Here is a 15,218-nt window from a genome sequence, read left to right on the forward strand (position 1 = left end):
ACTGGCCCCACCAAAATCGTAAAAATCGCTGGAAAATATCGCTCGCATAATCGCTTGCATCGCAAATCGCGTTCAGTGGGGCCGTACCTTTAGAAATGTATTCTTATTTTTCGATAATGCAATATTTGTTTAATTTGTAGTCGATGTTTTCCATACAACTCATAAAATATAGCCTCGGAACAATACATATCTACACGCCGATAAAATACACACAAAAAAAGGCCAGAGTCCAGGTAGATGGAAACCCTCGGGCCGCCGTGACGTGCCTTACATTATTTCCTGTTATCGATCGACTACTATTGTTATTATTATATCAATATAGATATACAAATTACATGTAAAAAATTATTTTTACCGATTTCAACCCTTTAAAATCAAAATTTTGATAAATCCTTTCTTAGTGCCAGATGAAATTATTACAAAAATCTATCCTCGAAATTTCAAGTCGATAACTCAAATAGGTTCGGCTCTGCGTTGATTATTGGTAAAGTACACTTTCCTTTATATAAAGAGAGATATGCATATTGTTGATTGAATAATGATATTATTAATTTATCTATATTTGTGTTAAAGTGACTAGTATTTTTCGTTCAGTGTAGAGTATGTAGTAAACATTTTGCAAAGAATAAATACATCTTTAGCAATAGTACAAAAACTGTGCATCCAAAAGCTGTTATTTATTATCTTTTTTATAGTTTATGTTTGTTTGAAGTAATTTTTTTATAGCCATTCAGAAACTGATGAAGATGATGTATGTAAATCTATGAAGTTGAATTACCAGAGGTAAATATTATATATTTTAATTATAACCAACTTAATTAATCATGTATACCTATATATTTTTAGTTTGGGTGAAAATATAATATTTGATTTTTCGCCTACTAGCACAGTATCGACTAAGGTTGCCAAAGTTCTGTTTCAGAAAAATTAGTTAGGGGACTCCGTCCGGCCCCTGCGTCCCACGCCCAAGTCGAGCTCTGGCCCTTGAACAATTATTATAGTTATTATTAATTATTGTTATATTCATTTCTGAATTATCGCCTTTAATTAATGTCGAACCATTTCCATTAATTGAATTTTCAGGCGGAAGTGGACCCTTAGAGAAAACATTTTGAGCTGCGCTATAAAAAGTACCAAAGCCTTCTTTCATAGCCAATGAGTAATTTTTTTCCTGTAAAGAAACGTTTGAATCTTTTAAATGATCTTCTGCCTCTACTATTTTTTGTAACAGGCTCTGAATATCCCGATATATTGATTTGTATACTACGTTTTCTTGTAGATTCTTGGGTTGCTCTGGAAAAAAAAACATTTTAAACTATAAATTTATCATGAATTCTAATGTTTTATTTACCTCTTTTTTTCTAAATATATTTAAAGACTTTCCGTCCGTCAATAAAATTAGCATTGCGATTATACTGCAGATTTTCAGCATTTTCTGTATGATAAGTGTATGGAACATTCTTGTTTGAACAATGTCGGAACAATCTTCGTCAATCTACAATGAATTCAAAAACAATATTATTTCTAGCTATAAATTATTCGAAAAACAAAATATTTACGTACAGTTATGTATATATGTGGACAGCTATTATTCATAATACTTATTAATGACAAATAATCAATGACATGAATCGAAAAATAATAATATAAACAATATTATAATGCCTGACTACGTCGTGATTTGTATTATTCTAATAAATGATCATGGAGTGTTTTTCTGTTTTTAGTCAGAAAAATTAAAGGGACTCTATACCGACCGTTTTTTTTCGACAAAAACATACCAATCTTTTGTCCATCGTACCCGATGTACCTAATAGTGCGATAAGACATTAAAAAACTGATTTGAATTCATTATTATGTTTTCGTGAGATCGGTCACGCCACTTTTTCAAATTTTGGCCCCTAATTTTGATGTGAAACGGGAGTGAGGACGACTGTGGCGTAGCGAGTAGCATCCGTAAATACGCGGCCGGGGCTATACAGTATACACAGCGTAGCGTATTCCATCGCGTTTCTGACGCCAGTGGCGCCGAAGTACAAAATTAAATGTATGGTAAGGATCTCCGAACGCTCTAGTATAAGCCGCCCGGCCAACAACTGAGGATGCGACGTCTAAAGAGAACTTCATGAGGTGATCTTAATGGATTTGGTCCTCTCAATAAAAAAATAATGCATTTTTACCGCGAAAATGAAAGATTTGCAACTAGAAATTGTTTGGATGGTGTCTTATTGAAGTCAGTGAACAAAAAAGTTCGGAGGTGTGGGACTTCGTGTACCGAATGCGACCTATGCCGTCGCGTATATACGCAATAATAACACTCCGACAATAATATATCGAGTTCGAATTGGTTTATACAAATTGATACGATATTCGGGAGGTGTGTTATTATAAACCGTGTGAGATTACACGCTCCTGGACTATCTGCAGTATACATATATTATATATGTACATATACGTTCAGTATAATTCTGTTATATACAGTGTATAGCATTAAACCAATCGGATGTACATACAAATGCAGGTACGTGATCGCCGGCAGGCAGTGCCGCCGTTTGGTTTTCTTTCCAATTAAATAACGTCGCGTGCGTTTGATTTATAATTTAATTTGAAACTAATTAAACGAAAAACGGTCTCACCGCAAACGCCCTTTTCGTCGACCCTCCACCGCCGTCGCCACCGCATATTAACCATCGCGTCCATTCCACTAAAATCATAATATCATATTATTATGTTTTATTAACGAAACGCGTTTCCCGAGACAAATGTTTTCTCGGGCACACCACTCACATCTTTGATCGGAATTGTAATTACGTTCGGAAACTTGCGTACCGTGTTGTATAATATATGACATACACGCGGGTGCTGCAGCGCGTTGTCGGCGCTCGCGGCCATAAGTCGAGTTTATAGTGTTTATAGTTTACACGCGCAGTAACGTTTCGTATAAAATATAATATAATAGGTATATAGGTAGAAGCGAAAAGAAATTATATTAAGTTCGTTTGTGTGTATGTGTGTGTGAATGTACCTATACTTCGTCCTTCGGAACTCCGCATCGATTAGTTAATATATGGTTGGTACCTCCGCCAACTAACTCCTGGATGTTATACAGTTGCCTTTATGCATATTTAATTGTATGAATCATATAGCTATAGTTAATCAAAACGTATATAGACGTATAGTAAATAAACTTACAAAACACAATATGCACAATAATATAATTTGACTGATGAGAGAAACAATAAATAATATTATTTACTATTTAGTGATAAGAGTTATTAAACTGTGGCCTTCGGGTCGGTCGAATACGGAATATAAGTTATAATATAAGTACTTAAAATAATCACTTATTACCTGCAGGACTCAGATTTCTATGCATTTGCAATTTTTTTCGTAAAATGCTAACACGATGCTTTCCAAGATACAAATTTGTTTCAAACGTGTTTTCATTTTCAAATTTGTTTTCAAACGTTATTCTAACAATGGACGTTTTTAGGGTGTTATTTTATTTTAGGTTATTTTTAGTAATATAGGTAACAAAAAAAATGTAATATTATATTATATAGATAGATACATTAAAGGTATATTGTACTAAAATAACATATTATACGTAATCTGGTTTTTAAATAAAACGATTCACAAATTTATCTTGATTTCTTAAGAAATCCGGGGTCAATTCTCAGGAATTTTTTCAGGACATGATTTAGAGTTTTTGCAAATCGTTAATGTAGCAAATGCATTTTTCATATTTTTAAGGACATTTAAATCCGACCCCTAGACTAATCACATTTAAATGAATTGGTACGCTATAACAAAAATAGAACTGTGATTATTTGCTTTCTTGATATTTTTATTAATTTTATATTTTATATTTTGCTGTGTGCTCAATTTAATTAAATACGTGTTTTTTAGTATTATGAGTCGTCTCTTAAGTAATTTTAACAAATTTATTATTGTAGAGTACCTATCTGCTTTAAAACTGGACAGCTGATTAACCGATTGTTTATGTGATTGTGCCATTGTGGAGACTTTAACGATCGTTTAGAAAGTATATATATATATATATATATATACTGTATATATTGATACCTAAAATACCATTTTGTTCATTGGTGTACCTTGTGTGGTATCGTAGACATTTAAGGAGCGTATATTTTAATTCCATAAAGTGGAATTAATTATAACGAAGACCCATTGCCGATTGCCCTATACTGGCTGTACTATCAACATATCCGATAAACCCAGATCAAACAGTAGCTCATCTAGCTCCACCACTTCTGTTCCTGCAAGTCTACAAAAACAACCTACACATAATAGTATTTTTATGAAAATTTTTACTGATGTTAAATAGTACCAATTTGAAGTTCTATAACTTCAATTTCTAATACAACACAATATCGACGTCTATAACGTATTAACGCACAAAATAAACTGACATATTAAATTAATTTAATAATTTTCATTTTATTGTTGGTGAAAACATTTCTGATGATATTTACAGAAATAACTTTAAAAAACTGAGTTGGAATTATCTGAACAATAATTTCCATATAAACTCAATATTTCTTGGTCAAATATATCCTACAGAAATTTATAATTTAATTAAACAAATAATTGATAAAATATCTTCTTTTTACAATAATGGTTTATCAAACTTTATTAAAAAATATTAGCTTAATTCTATCTCATTACCACTTATTTTTCTTGGTTTATCCAAAACTTTAGAATGCATGTCCGAGAAATATCATTTAGTGATGCATTAATCCCCAGTTTAGTTATTATTTTTTAACAGTATTTACACACATATTTCGTCTTTGTATTCTATATGCCATGCGTGACCAAATATATTTTTAATTTCTACAGAGAAAATGTGTTAATTTATTATTGTGTTAAGAAATATTATAAAAGGTGTTATATTTCATGGTTGGTATCTAAAACAAAGTCATAAGATCTGGTGGGTTCTAGCTCGTCGTAATAATGAGCTTGAACTAACATTGAGCTTTTACCCCAAGTTCTAAATTGTTGTACCAAAATTACACACGATTTGTTTTATGTAACCATTTTGTAATGAAATGTAACCACTATAACTTTTTTTGTAACTTACAAGGTTATATCCACTGTGGAGGACGCACCGGAAGAATCGCAGGAATTAGATAGCTCGATCACCTCAACAGAATTCGTATCCGTAAAAGCCCTCCATAGCAACGAATATGAATAATTGAAAACCTGATTTTTCAACGTTTTTCGGCTAGATCTTCGACGATACCTATTGCACTTTCTATAAAGTTTCCACTTCTAAAATAATACAATAGTAGATAGATTTTCGGGTTGCCATTTTATATTACATCATAGTATAATACTATATAATATGATTATACGATAGCGTTCGCAGTTCAGTCAAATGTATTAGTGCATGCAGGCACGTGTGTACAAGGTATAACATAATATACAAATACTAATAATATAATATATCTTTTTATACCGAAAAAAATATGAACGAATGAGCACCTATTTATTTATATGTGTATAGAAACTGAGTGTAAGGTAACTCGTCTCGTATAATACGTTATCATTCGCACTCGCATCATTATCATATTATATTATTTTTATCAGTTGCCGTCTGGTCGGTTTAGTTTCGTAAACAAAATAAGTATTTTACATTATGCGAATATTAAGCATAGGTACGTCATTCGTGATAATATGCGACGATAGCTCGCGTTAAAAGATAGGGCGGTAAGTCGTCGCTGAACAATAATACTCGCGAGACGGTAATGATGAGTATATGGCGATAGGGCGACTTCGGAGAGGCTATCAGGAAATGTACCGAATTATTCATTAGTCATTACTCATTAGGTACCTATTGAATATATGTAAAAGTATACATCGATTTGAGAACTTAAAATTTTTCGTCTTATCTGATTTTCGTTTTAGATTCTGAGTGGAGCGTAAAAATTTCTCAGAAGATTTCTAAAGCGTCTGGAAAAACAAAAAAAAAAAAAAATTCAAGAAATAACGAGGATTATTACACAAAACTAGTTTTATAATAATCGTAGATAATTTAAATTAAAACTCAAATTAATTTTTTATGAGCTTTAGAAATTAATAATTCATAAAATTCACTAAAATTAATTGGAATGTCTTTTGCATGCAGTGGAGATACTCGTTTTTTCGTCAGAGTTGTCCTTTTTTCATTAGAGCTCACATTTTTTCATCAGACTTCACCTTTTAGTCATCAGGCTTGACCATCAGCTTTAACTTTTTTTCATCAGAGTTGTCTTTTTTTTCATCAGAGTTGATCTTTCTTTCATCAGAGTTGACCTATTTTTCACTGCATTGGTGTGCGCCTTAGCATAATGTATTAACGTATTAACACAAACACGCATATAAAAATATATATAATATTACTATGATGCATTAATGCTTTAGGTACATAATATTATATAGTCGGCGGAGGCGCTGCATGAATGTTACAATATTATTATAATCTATATAGTATATATATTTTATACCCATGTGGCTATGTACAAACTGAAAGACGTGATGAAGTCGTGAGTAAATTAGCATCGCTATCACAAACTCGTGTCGTATCTCTGCGCGCGTCCGTTTTGCGTACAGTGCATACAGCTGTAGTGTATAATAAATAGGTAGGTATATATATTATTATTTACATTGCAATAGACGGTCCGGGATTAATTAAAGAGACGGCTATTATAATATTGTGAACTCGTACGTCGTCTTATATATATATATATATGCCTAATACGGGAAAAACGATGAAGTAATCAACCTGTTGCTGAGCAACCTGTGGAAACGTCGGAGATAAAAATGTTATATTATTATTATTATAACATTATATGCACACCATTTACTTTTACTTGAATATATAGGTACATAAAATACATGTATAGGAACTATCACAATCATAATATACCAGTAACTAGTTCTTCCGAGTACCTATATATCTAATATATCTTATATTATATACCTATACTATAATATACGATACTCTTTTAGCACGCTCGTCAAATTCGCAGTCGAGTCTGCATATTATATCGGATGTTTGTGTTGTGTTGTTTTTTTATGGGCATAAATATTGTCCTCGTGCTAATTAAACCATCACGAATCGCGACGATGATATTTATAAGCGAAAACGCATTTCAACGATAAAAGCAAACGAATATTTGATTAATTTCGGTATCGCGCTTGGAAAATATATTGTTAATAATATTATTATCGATAGGTAGTAATCCACGATTCACTCCTATTTGAAACGTAAGATACTTAGATCTACCACATAATATTTAAACTTGATAACTACATAATTTTTAATTTTTTAATTTAACCAACCAAGTGTTTTTTATCAGAGTGTGGGGGGTGGGGGTTTCCGGTCATGGATTCGTACAAAAAATGTACAATAAACATTTAGATTTTAAACAATGTAATGTTTTGTTTGGGCTTTGTTAATTGACGTTATAAATATTATACCGTATGTCTGTATGGACTGTATGTATTATGGCACGCACGTCAACGGTATATTCCCATATCGGACTGTACGCCTGCACCTATATAGTCTATACTATGCAAGCATTTCTATATTATAACCTATATATAAATACATAGTTATCAACGCCAACAATTTTAATTAGATTTCCCATCCCCTCGATCTTCACAAGCATATACCTACATAATGTTTCTCGTCGCCGAGTCTATGATAGGCGCTGCAATAGTTCAAGACGTTATATTACATTACGTATATATTATATATATATAATATATAATATATATACAATATGTATAATGTGTCTGTATAGTGTATATATTTAATATATTATTATGTCCATATAGTAGCACGGCAGATTACACTTGCGATTATACAACGCATCACTCGACACGCGAGTTCGCGACGGCTACTGTGTAAAGTCGATTGCCATCGAGTACGCCGTGTATAATAATAATAGTTACCTATACACAGTAGCCGGTAATAAGTAATAACGTGTTAAAACGCACTCATATATAATAATATAATGGGTGTGTATAAACGGACATGATCAGCGGGGCCATTGTCTCCTTGAATAATAAAAAAAATTATTTTATTATAATAATAATACGTAGATTGCGGGTATAAGCCACGAGAGAAAATAATTTATGACTCCACTATTGAATCCTCCGCGGTCCCTGTGTAACCTAACCTTGGACTAAATTAAACAGTGGACGAGCTTGAAAATTCAATAATAACCGAAACTATTTATAATTATACGCGATGTAGGTACATTGTTCGCACTTTGTGAAGGTTAGGTTAGTTCTTAATAATATGTACAACGACGTGCAATTATACTTTTCAGACGTCGATAAAACGTTTTTTCCGCGAGATGTGGAATGGGCCCACCTCCCACCATGAGTTTTTGAGCACCCTTAAAAAAATGATGACATTTTAAATAGAGGTAAGTTAATAAACAAACTTTGGCAACCCCCCTCCGCTCACCATAAGAAAACCCTGGCTGTGTACCTGGCGTGATATGAACACTATATATTATAATAATATATAGGTACCATCAGGAGCGGACTGGTAAAATGGGGCACGGGATGCTACACAATTTAAAGGGCAAACAGCAAAAATTGTTGGGGCGAATTTAATACATATTGATACATGTAGATTATTTATAAAATATTAATATATTTTATTCTGTTTTAAAAAAATATTGAATACACGTTAAAAACGTAAATAAGTACTAAGTTACAACCAACTTTCAGTCAAAGTTCTACAATATTATAGATTATTATATATAGTAATCGTAAGTTGGTAACAATCTGCAGCTATACATTAGGTGTCTAGAGTCTTTAAATATATTATAATAAATATAATATTAGGCAAATATATTTTAGGGCAAGGGAGGCTGTAGCATCCCCAGTGTTGAGTTTATCTAGATAAATATTCTTTTATCTTTTATCTTATCTAGATAAATAGAGATTATTAATTTGCACAGTTATCTAAGATAAAAATCACCGTTATGAATTTATCCAGATAATTAAATTTATTAAATGACTTTTATTCATTATAATTTGTAGGTGAAATTATAGGACAATTAAGTAATTTATTAAGTAGGTGATTTTTACAGAGAGTTCCATAAACCAATATAAAAAAAATATTATCCGATAATTAATCTAGATAAAAAAAAATTTTTTTTCATCTTTATCCAGATAAATAAATAATTAAGTTATCTTTATCTTTATCTAGATAACATTATTATAATTTATCTTTATCTTTATCTCGATAAAATTATATTTATCTCGGATCAACACTGAGCACCCCGCCAGCATCCCAGCCAGTCCGCGCCTGGGTACCATCATCTACTGCACGCTGTCATGTTATCCGTTCACATCGCGTATTAATTAAAAACACGTAATAATTTACGTTATAATAATATTTCATGGTTCTCTGCTGACCGGTGCCGGGCACCGATGTATATTATTTTTTTGATTGTTTGTTTACGGCCTTTTAGACCACACATCCAAACATAACTGCCTCCGCATCCTTCACGATTTTGCGATAACACACGTGAAGATTGCTTCATCCGGGTAGAAATCTGTCACATCCTTTTTGACACAATCCTCCCATCGCATTCGAGGTCTTCCTAGGGGTCTTTTCCCTCTTGGATTCTCTTGTAGGACCGTCTTTATCATAGCATCAGGTTTCCACCACACGTGACCTGCCCATTCCAATCTTTTTCTTTTTATCTCCTTTACTATATCCGGTCTGTTGTACAGGTCACATAACTCCCCGTTGTGTCTTTTACGCCATTCCCCTGATTTCGGGTCACGACATGGTCCATATGCCTTCTCAATATTTTTCTTTCAAAAACCCTCAGTTTTGACTCATCACTTTTCCTTGCGGCCCGACACTGCGCTCCGTATAGTACTATAGATCTTATTAGTGCGATGTACAGCCGAACATTTAGTGTCTCTGTGAGTGTTCTTGACTCAAGCACAAGTCACCCAACGCGTAATAGCACTTGTTGCCCATTTGGATCCTTTTGAGTATCCCACATTCCATACTGTTTCATTGGGCGAACACTATATATATTATTATAATAATATTTATGGGTACCATCATCTACGCATCATCATCGTATTACGTTATCCGATCCCATCGCGTATTAATTAATTATAAAACACGTAATAATGTACGTTATAATAATAATATTACGATGGTTCTGCGCCGCCCGGTGCCGGGCACCGATTTATAATATGGTGATTAATAACGGACCGGACCGGATCGCGTCTCACACGACCATCGACGACGACGACCGCGGTGATGGCTCGCCGTCTGTCTCTCGGCGCGTCTGCTTCGGCGGTTGTAAATAGTAGCTGAGAAGCTGCGGCGAGAGCAACACGCCGGCCCGGAACGCAATTAAATTATCAATTCCTGATCGGTGCGTAGTGATAAGACTGCACGACGAGCCGCCGCAGAGTTGTATTATATTATAATATAATGAGACTATACGAAACGAACGCGAGTTTCGTGTTTAATTATTTATTTATTTCGTATACATTATATCGATAATATTATACGCGCTGCATATATATATATATATATACCCATATAGCATCTAAGTGTATACATACCAACTTGTTGCACGCGTATGCCTATATAGGTGTGGCCTAGGTATATTATAGGTACATAGGGTACACTGCGGTGTGGTGCGTCGGGCTATTACGATATATTTATTTATTTATTTTATTTATTTATAATATATAAACGCCAAACGGCAATTTTAAATTAACAGATTAAGTTTAAATTTAATAGATATAACAATAATGTAATAATACAAATACACATAAAATTAGAACATATGGAAAAACACAACATAATATAAACTAAATGGTAATACCTTAATTTAGTAATATAAATCTATGATATAACATATTTATAACAATGATATTATTTAATTACTTATTAAAATCAAAATTAAGATTGTTAAGATTACAAAGCATTCTGCGCAAGGGGTGATTATGTCCGTATAATGTATTGTGAGTTGGAACTTGGAAGAGTGCGTGATTTCTGGAGAAGAAGGAAGGGATACGAAAACATATTTTAGAGAGGAGATCGGGTGCATCTATGGTGCTACCTAGGAGCGAGTATAAAATATGATATTGAACATCTCTAAATCGCTGTATAACTTCATACGGAAATAAAATATATATATCAATTAATTATGCAGTGCGCACGCGTGATTATAAAATATATAATATACATTATAAGTAGGTATTGCAGTTTGATCCGCGTGATGGCCTCGATAGGTACCTAAATATGCGCAAGTCTTCGTGTTAGGTTAGGTTAGGTAATGTCCGCCAACATTCTGCGGAAGGAGTTATAATATTATAATGATTTTGTTGAGTCGGAAATTCTACGGCAGGTATAGGTATAGGCATTATAAAATTATAATCATAGTCAAATCAATAAAACTTTACTGCCCGTGATGCTTACCCATAATAATTTATGTGGAGGTTTGAAGTCCGTCAACTACTACTTATAATATAGGTACGGGCATTTGAAAACTTGCAAGAAAACAATCTTAAATTGTACGCTCTATTGTTATGAGATTTTTTTTATTTTAGATTTCAGCCGTAAGGTTTCTTTTGTTTCGAGTGCACTGCACATTTCTGTATTTGTCATTTGCTAACTGCAGCTGCAATAGTCTTTTAAAATGAACGCGTGCTAAATCATATAGCGGTACCCGTGGATCCATACTCCATTGGTGCAACTAGGGGGTGCACAGAGGACATGTACACCATTGCACCCCCAAGCTTAAAATGTGTACTTCAAAAATAAAAGACGTTTTATATTATATTTTGATTATTTTGAAGTAAATATTCTCGATAAATACAAAAATGTTGTATACTATACCTATACTAGCTATACTGTATAATATATTATTGAGGAATATAATATAATAGGTACCTACTTCGCTATTATATGTTCCCAGTTATAACATGATATTATGAAATGTCAAACACTCATTTGCAAAATTGTTAAATTCACTTATACCCCAAAGTATTATTAATGTGCAGATCATAAAAGATCTAACTGAATTTACACAAAGCCTATATAATCAATAGGTCTACGATTCATAAACGTGTTCAAATTTTCAAAATACATTATAACAATATAGGAATGGGCATATTTTGTGATTTAAATAAAACCTTTTTTTTTTTTTTTATTTAAAATATAATTACAATCTATACAACAATTTAGTAGAATAAGTAATTTAGATATAGTATTTACATATCGAGAATAACAGATGGGGGAGGGCACTCAGTAGTGCCACCCGACTAAATAAAACAAACCTAAACAATAATTCCATGTTAATATATTGTTGTGAAAGCGAGCGTAAAACCGAAGGCACCCGAGACTTATCCATACAAGTATAATATAACATATTATTATAAAAATGTATAATATATATTATTATACTTGTCGGTTGTCGCCGACTGATAAATTGCATTTCGTCTCAGTCTCGCACGATGGCCACTGTGCAGATCGGTCGATCGGCCGTGTAATCGACGGTATGATCGTATTGATTTATCCGTAATTGATCTAGCTTAACGAGCAACTGAAGTGGTATAAAATTATTATTATAAATATACCGGCTTATTTACATACCGATCGATTTGGGGGGGAGGGGGGGGCGATAAGAGCCCATATAGGTATGTAGGTAGGTATAGGTATTTAAAAATGAATGTTTTATACTTATTTTATTATTCCCGGACGTGCCGTCGCGACCATTAGAATAATATAATCACACACGGTTTTTATCGTAGATCAGATAATAGTGCGAGTAGCCACCGGTCTTTTTGCTGTTTCGAATCTTTGCAATATTTAACGCGTAACGTCTGTACAAATGTTTATGCAAATTATTCGATAATATTATTATAATGTCATTCCAAACAGTTTTACTCTCAAATATAACACTACATAATATTATAATAGGTAGGTTTACCTACCTATAATATATCTGTATAATCTTAATTTGTAATCAGACTTTGTGAACAGGCATACCTAATATATATTATAACTTTTATTATACGCATATTACACAATATTTGATATGTATGTACATTATGTTACACAATTTTTATCATATACCTATATAACATGCTCAAATAACAATTTTCCACTACGGCCAATGAGTAGATAATATTACGAAAATAGGTGACATATTTTTTTATTTTATGGTTTTTCCCCTCGTGCCAATAAAACGTCTTAAGAACGATCATATAACGAATATATTGTAATGATGTATTGTATTATGCATATTGTGCCATTGCGTATGAAATGCTAAATATATTATATCCATGTACAGCCATAATAATATAATGGATACTATAATATTATGCAAACATTTAATTAAAATAATATAAATTATGATAAATTTAAAACTGTACGCGTGTTCGTTCGTGCATGATTTCCGCAGTATTACCGATACATATTAATAATTATGACGGAGTAATGTAAAAATCGTTTTTGGTTTCTTTAATCGAAGACTTAATCGTACTTGGAAGTTCCACTGCGGTCTACAGATTGAGCAAATTATAATACAAAATAATCAACTGTAATATCCATTTTAGATTTAGACAATAATATTATAGTCATTAATTGTTATAATATAAGGCATTGTCCGCATAGGTATAATGTCGTTTTGTTTTGTCTCAACGAGCATAGGTACCCGCGGTAACCTCTGTAGCTATCTTTACATACCTAGTTACAATGTCTTATTATTTGTACAATTTATTATTGACTATTATACCTACTTATTTTTTGCAATTTGCTTTGGTTGGGCGGCCAGTGGCCTATTAAGAGCACCAGGCTGACGCCTTTACACTCTATTTGAGGTGTTTCATGACAATTTTGGGTCTTTAGGATAGTGCTGACAAGTGAGGGTGGCGACTAAGCGATAGCCTGTATGCTAGTGATTTTGATAGATGTAGTGCCTCCTCTTTTAGAGGGGGAATGGAGGTAGAGTTCCGTAGATTATTGTTGTTTACGAGATAGTGAGCGCCTGTTATAGTACGCAACGTCACATTTTGGAAGCCCTCGATTTTTCTCCGTGTGTATGGATCAATGAGTTGTCTCCAAATTGGTGCGGCATATAACAAAATTGGCCTGATATAGATTTTGTAGATTGTTAGTCTGTTGGATAGTGGGACCGTACTGTTGCGGTTTAGGACAGGGTAGAGGGCCGCCCGGGCACCGCGCGCCTTTTTGATGGTATTTTGGATGTGATACTTATTTGTACTTGTTTGGCTATTTGGCTATTGGTCCAAACTGGGTCCGTACAAAATACCTAATTATATTATAGATTGCAAGTTAAGTACCTAAGAAGAATCTACAAGAATTTTAATCGACAAATTATTGAGAAAATATCTGTAATATTGTAAAAATAATACGTATACATGACTATAATAGGGACACACTTCCTATCGCTCAACGCTCGCTCGCCCCCATATAACTTTCGAAAACCACTTTTGTCTCAAATTATTATTTTTATTTCAATACTCATCTGTCTTTTTTTTAAATACACGTCTTTTATTTATTAAGATAGCATAGTCAAATCTGATTTTAAAACTCAAAAAATGATTAACAATATTAAGTTCATTAATGAACCCTATAGAGACCACCCTGGGATAAATGGTAAAAGACAAAAGTATAAAAAACAATTATTATTAAATTATTATGAACCTACTGCCCTACTATTTCTAGACGTTTACATGGCAATAGTAAAATTGTATTAAACCTATTAGGTACCTAAACGACATTTATTAATATGACAAATACTTAAAATTTCAAAAAAGGGGGACTCTCGTTTTCCCACTTTGTTTTTTGCGATAGCGCTGGGAGTTTTTGTGCACAAACGTCGGGACCGGGTGCACATTTCTGTACAAACGTTTGGCACCTTAAAAATTTCAATTTCCAAAAAAGGGGGTGTCTCGTTTCAATGGCCCCTCCACTTTGTTTTTTGGATAGCGCTGGGAGTGTTTGTGCACAAACGTCGGGACCTGGTGCACATTTCTGCACAAACGTTTGGCACATTCAAAAATTCAAATATTCAATGTGGGGGGGGGCTACCGTTTAATGCCCCCCCCATTTTGTTTTTGGGATAGAGCTTACAATTTTGGTGCACAAACGATTGGACTTGGTGCACATTTCTGCACAAACGATGTAC

This window comes from Metopolophium dirhodum, chromosome 9 (assembly GCF_019925205.1).
Source record: "Metopolophium dirhodum isolate CAU chromosome 9, ASM1992520v1, whole genome shotgun sequence".
NCBI classification, from domain to species: Eukaryota; Metazoa; Arthropoda; class Insecta; order Hemiptera; family Aphididae; genus Metopolophium; species Metopolophium dirhodum.